The sequence below is a fragment of the Sorex araneus genome, chromosome 3 (assembly GCF_027595985.1).
Source record: "Sorex araneus isolate mSorAra2 chromosome 3, mSorAra2.pri, whole genome shotgun sequence".
Lineage (NCBI taxonomy): Eukaryota > Metazoa > Chordata > Mammalia > Eulipotyphla > Soricidae > Sorex > Sorex araneus.
In genome coordinates, this window is record NC_073304.1 from 236746319 (window position 1) to 236752318 (window position 6000).

A 6000-nucleotide genomic window follows, 5' to 3' on the forward strand; every position below is an offset into this window, starting at 1 on the left:
GGGGATCGAACCCAGGTCGGCCCGCCTGCGAAGCAAAGGCCCTCCCCGCTGTACTGTCGCTCCAGCCCCACATCATTCATCTTAAGACCGCAGTTTGGACTCAGCGGTCAGCTGATTTCCTGACACGTGGTGGCCAACTTGAGAATCTACCCACTGCATTTACTTTTTTTATGGAGCCACACCCAATGGTGCTCAGGGCCTGCTCCTGACTTGGGGACGGGGCTTGGTTCCCGTGGTGCTCAGAGGACCCTCCGGTGCTGGGCAGCGTGCGGAGTGTTCGCACCTGCCCACTGAGCTACCTGCTTGCACCCCCAGAGACGTTTCTCGGGTGCCGGGACTAAGAACACCTCCCTGGAGAAGATGAGGGGACGACTCTCGCCTTTCTGGGCGGTCTTGTGCAAAACCGGGCTGGAACTGGCAGGCCTGGGCGGATGCATGAGAGAGAGGCTGAGGAAACGGGCCGTGGGGTTAGAGGATCTGCGGCCGGTGCAATCTCAGGCTGCCCTTGAATGAAGTCAGACTCCGTGGTGACCTGTGCCCTAAAAAGTCAGTGCAGTAAAATAAAAAAAATAAAAAAAAAGTTACAAGTGAGGAAGATATTAAAAGAGTTACTTTGTATGATACAAAGGTTAAATATTTATATTTACATTTTTTAAACTAAAAAAAAAAAGTCAGTGCAGAGCTGCCGTTGGCTTAAAAGGGACAATATGTGGGACTGGAGCGATCCCACGGCGGGGAAGGCGCTTGCCCCCATGCGGCTGACTCGGGTTCCATCCCTGGCACCACACAGGGCCCACCAGGAGTAACCCGAGTGCAGAGGCAGGAGTGAGCCGTGAGCACCAACGATTGTGGCTCAAACTCCTCCCCACCCAGGATGGGAGCTAGTGAGGAGACAGCGGGGGGATGCTCAGAGCTGAAAGGCTGCCTTGGCTTTGGGAGTCGCCAGTTCCGTTCCACATTGTTCCTTGAGTACCTCCTGGAGTGACCCCACATAAGCTACGAGCACGGTAGGGTGCAGCTCCCCCAAACGAAAATGATAGAGCAATAACAGTAATAATAAATAGAAGCTAGGGGGGCTGGAGCAATAGCACAGCGGGTAGGGCGTTTGCCTTGCACACAGCCGACCCGGGTTCGATTCCCAGCATCCCATAGGGTCCCCTGAGCACCGCCAGGGGTAATTTCTGAGTGCAGAGCCAGGAGCAACCCCTGTGCATCGCCGGGTGTGACCCAAAAAGCAAAAATAAATAAATAAATAAATAGAAGCTAGGCAGAAAAGGTCTGGAAACAACCAGACAGTGAAGTGTTATTCTCTTAGGAATTGGGGGACCCACGCGCATTTCTCAGGGCTTACTTCTGGTTCTGTGCTCAGGGATCACCCCTGTCGGGGTTCAGGGGGCCGGGTGGTGTCGGGGATGGAACCCAAACTGGCTGTGTGCAAGGAAAGCATCTTTTCTGCTTTACTGTCTCTCCGGCCCTGGAGTTTTATTATCCAGAGATGTAGGTCTGGGTTAGAGTATCTAAAATATGCTATTCTAGGGCCTGGAGCTATAGTCCAGCGGGGAAGGCATTTGCCTTGCACGCAGCTGACCTGGGTCTGGTCCCTGGTACCCCATATCGTCCCTGAGCCCCACCAGGAGTGATCCCTGAGCACAGAGCCAGGAGTAACTTCTGAGCACTGCCAGATATGGCCCTGCAAAACAAAAATAATAAATAAAATATGCTCTGACATTCTGATTTAATTTCCTTTGGGGGGATGGTTGGCCCATGCCTTGCGGTGTTCAGGGCTCCTCTTCCCTGTATTCTGAGGATGAGCCCTGGCAGTGCCAAGGGAGCAAGTGCAGTACTGAGTATCGAACTTGGGTCAGCCGCATGTAAGGCAAGTCTACGTCACCTCTCCAGCCCCCTCGCTCATTGTTTAATTGTTAATTGTGATTATTTTGGTTTTATTGGGGGTTTGGGGGCACACCTAGAGGCACTCAGGGGCTCCCAGCTCTGTGCCCGGGGTCATGCCCAGTGGCGTCCAGGCAATCTTACAGCGCCCAGGATGGCATGTGGGTCTCACAGGCAGAGCCAGATGCAGCCCAGTAATGGTGGACTTTAAATAAGCATAGCAAGTTTCAGCGAGAAAATCCACCCAGGGACTGGAGCAGAAGTACAGAGGCGTGGGCATTTGCCTTACACGCAGCCGGGACCCGGGGTTAATCCCCAACATACCATATGGTTCCCCAAGTAATGTCAGGAGTAACTCCTGAGCACAGAGCCAGGAGTAACCCCTGAGCATCTCTGGGTATGACCCAAAAAACAAAACAAAACAAACAAACAAACAAACCCCCAGTAAGATGTCAGTGACTTTGGGGCTGGAGCGATAGCACAGCAGGGAGAGCGTTTGCCTTGCACAAAGCCGGCCCGGGTTCAATTCCCAGCATCCCATAGGGTCCCTGAGCACCACCAGGAGTGATTCCTGAGTGCAGAGCCAGGAGTAACCCCTGAGCATCGCTGGGTGTGAGCCAAAAAGAAAAAAAAAAAGTCAGTGACTTCTAAGGAGCATAAAAAGGTAAGTGGAAGGAGCAGAGTGAGAGTATGGGGGGTCGGGCACTTGCCTGGCCTAGGGTCCCCCCGGCCCAGCCAGGAGTCAGCCCCGAGTGCAGACCCAGGAGCAAGACCTGCATACCACCGGATGTGGCCCCCCAAACAAACAAACAAACAAAAGAAAGTGGAGTCTAGCCGCTCTGCTCCCCTCCACGGAAGGAAGTTCAAGGACAATGAGGTACAAGAAGGTTGGGGTGGGGGGTCTGACGCCCTTCCAGTTTGGGAAGACGCGTAAGAGCTGGAAGACGGGTCGTGCGTGTCGTGCGCACCAGCGGCCTGGGCCCCACGGAGGCCTCTGGCAGGAAGTCTGCCGGTGGGGGAGATAAGAGCCGGCTGCTTCCGGCGGGTTCTGTGCAAACACAGATCACATGAGCGCAGTGTGAGCAGCGCCCTCCGTGGGTGCTGGGGTACGGCGCCACTGCTGGCCGGGGCCCCCCCAGGCCCCGTGCAGCCCCTCTGCCACGGGCTCTGTCTGCTTCAGGAACCCCTTCCCGGGGCTGGAGCCATAGTACAGCAGGGTCGGCATTGGCCTTGCATGCGGCTGAGACCCACCCGGGTTCGATCCCCAGCATCCCCTGGGGTCCCACAAACACCACCAGGAGTAATTCCTGAGTGCAGAGCCAGGAGGAACCTCTGAGCATCACCATGTGTGTCTCAAAAAAGAAAAAACAAAAACAATAAAAAAAAAAACCCTCATCTCTGGCTGTCCCCTTCCCGGTGCCCTCGCTCTGCACAGGGTCATTCCTGGTGGGACTTGGCGGACCTTGTGTGCTGCCAGGGACGAAACCCGGGCCAGCTGCATGCACGGCAAGCGCCTTACCGACTCTCCTGTCTCTCCGGCCCGTCAACCGTCTTGGTTTTGGACCAGGTGACAGGATCTGTAACTGGCGTCCAGTGCTGCTCTGTCGAGTCCTTCTTGTGGCACCTTCTAAACTGCTCAGGAGTCCCTCTGGCGCGGATGCTCTGGGAACCTGGTGCCACATGCCCCTTCTCCGTCTCCTTCCTGGCAAGTTCCTGCAGCTCTGCACACCCACGGGTTTGTTCCGTGAACCCCACAACCCCAAGGTGCAAAGAAAACTTGTGGGTGTGTCCTGGGGCCTCTGGCTCCTTGCATCACCCCAGCCTTCTTTGCAGGAGCTATTTGGCACCACAGAGAGAAAAGTCAGACCAAACCTTCGTGCCCTTGGAAGTCTATCTAAAAATAGCTGAAGTATTTTCTTCTCTAGGAGATTAAATCACGTCAGCTAAGAAACAAAAATAAATTTTCTCAGGCTGGAGAGACAGCTGGGTAGTGGAGGTCAAGATATATCAAGTATACTTATATACTTGATATAAGTATATATAGCTCAGTACATCAAGATTCTCTGTGACCTGTATTATGGATTCACCACCAGGATCTCACCATTCTACAAGGAAGTGATAATTGACGTAAAGAGAGGGGCTTGGCAGGGTGATACCATTTCACTGAAATTCTTCAGTGCCTGCTTACAATAGCCAGAATCTGGAAAAAAACCCGAGTGCCCGAGAACAGATGACTGGTTAAAGAAACTTTGGTACATCTACACACTGGAATACTATGCAGCTGTTTGAAAAGATGAAGTCATGAACTTTGCATATAAGTGGATCAACATGGAAAGTATCATGCTAAGTGAAATGAGTCAGAAAGAGAGGGACAGACATAGAAAGATTGCACCCATCTGTGGAATATAGAATAACAGAGTAGGAGACTAACACCCAAGAAATAGTAGTATATAATACAAGGAGGTTGGCTCCATGGCTTGGAAACTGGTCTCACATGCTGGGGGGAAAGGCAGTCCAGATAGAGAAGGGAACACCAAGTAAAATATGGTTGGAGGTCCCGCACAGGAAGGGAGATGCGTGCTGAAAGTAGACTAGAGACTGAACATGATGGCCACTTAATACCCCTATCGCAAACCACAACACCCAAAAGTAGAGAGAGAACAAAATGAAATACCCAGCCACAGAGGCAGAGTGGGGTGGGGGGACAGGATTGGAGGGTGGGAGGGATACTGGGTTCATTGGTGGTGGAGAATGGACACTCGTGGAGGGATGGGTTCTCGAACATTGTATGAGGTAAATTGGGTACCTCACAAAGATGGGTAAATTTGTAACTGTACCGTCACGGTGACTCACTGTCATCCCATCACTGTCATCCCGTTGCTCATCGATTTGTTCGAGCGGGCACCGGTAATGTCTCTCATTAAGAAACTTATTGTTACTATTTTTGGCATATCCAATACGCACGAGTAGCTTGCCAGGCTCTGCCCTGCGGGCTCGACTCTCAGCAGCTTGCCGGGCTCTCCGAGAGGGGTGGAGGAATCGAACTCGGGTCGGCCGTGTGAAAGGCGAACGCCCAACCACTGTGCTATCGCTCCAGTCCCATGGTGACTCACTAATTAAAAAAATTAATTAGGGGCTGGAGCAATAGCACAGCGGGTGGGGCGTTTGCCTTGCACGCGGCCGACCTGGGTTCGATTCCCAGCATCCCATATGGTCCCCTGAGCACCGCCAGGGGTAATTCCTGAGTGCAGAGCCAGGAGTGACCCCTGTGCATCACCGGGTGTGACCCCCCCTCCAAAAAAAAAAAGAAAAAATAATAAATTAATTTAAAAAATCAGGATAGAAATAAAGTGAAAGCCAATTAAATTAGAGAAAATTAAAAAAAAAAAAGAAATTCTTCAGTGCCACCCTTGAGAACGTCTTGGGACAACTGGAATGGGAAGGAATGGGAGTGAAGATAGACGGTCGGCGACACCACCACCTCCGCTTCGCTGATGACATCGTTCTCATAACGCCAAACATTAACAAGCGGCACAAATGCTGGCCCTATCCGTGTCCGAGGGAAGAGGCCTAATGCTCTCCTGGGTCTGGGGTCTCAGTGGGATCTGCAAGAGGTGGGTGGAGGGGCTGGAGCGATAGCACAGCCGGTGGGGCGTTTGCCTTGCATGCGGCCGACCCGGGTTCGATTCCCAGCATCCCATATGGTCCCCTGAGCACCACCAGGGATGATTCCTGAGTGCAGAGCCAGGAGTAACCCCTGTGCATTGCCGGGTGTGACCCAAAAAGAAAAAAAAAAAAAGAGGTGGGTGGATAGCAAAGGAAGTGCAGCCCAGCACCTGCCACGGCCTCTAGCGCCCCCTGCTGGCAAGGTGTGGCAGGGAGCCCGGCACCAAGAGGACTGTCCCAGCCGCTTCCCAGGGGGTCCTCTAGGCCACCCTCCCCAATTCCTGGGCTGGGCTTCTAACCCCTACCTCAGTCTTCAAAATGGGACCTCATTTGTTTTGTTTTGTTTTGTTTTGTTTTTGCTTTTTGGGTCACACCTGGCGTGGCACAGGGGTTACTCCTGGCTCTGCACTCAGGATTCACCTCTGGCGGTGCTCAGGGGACCCT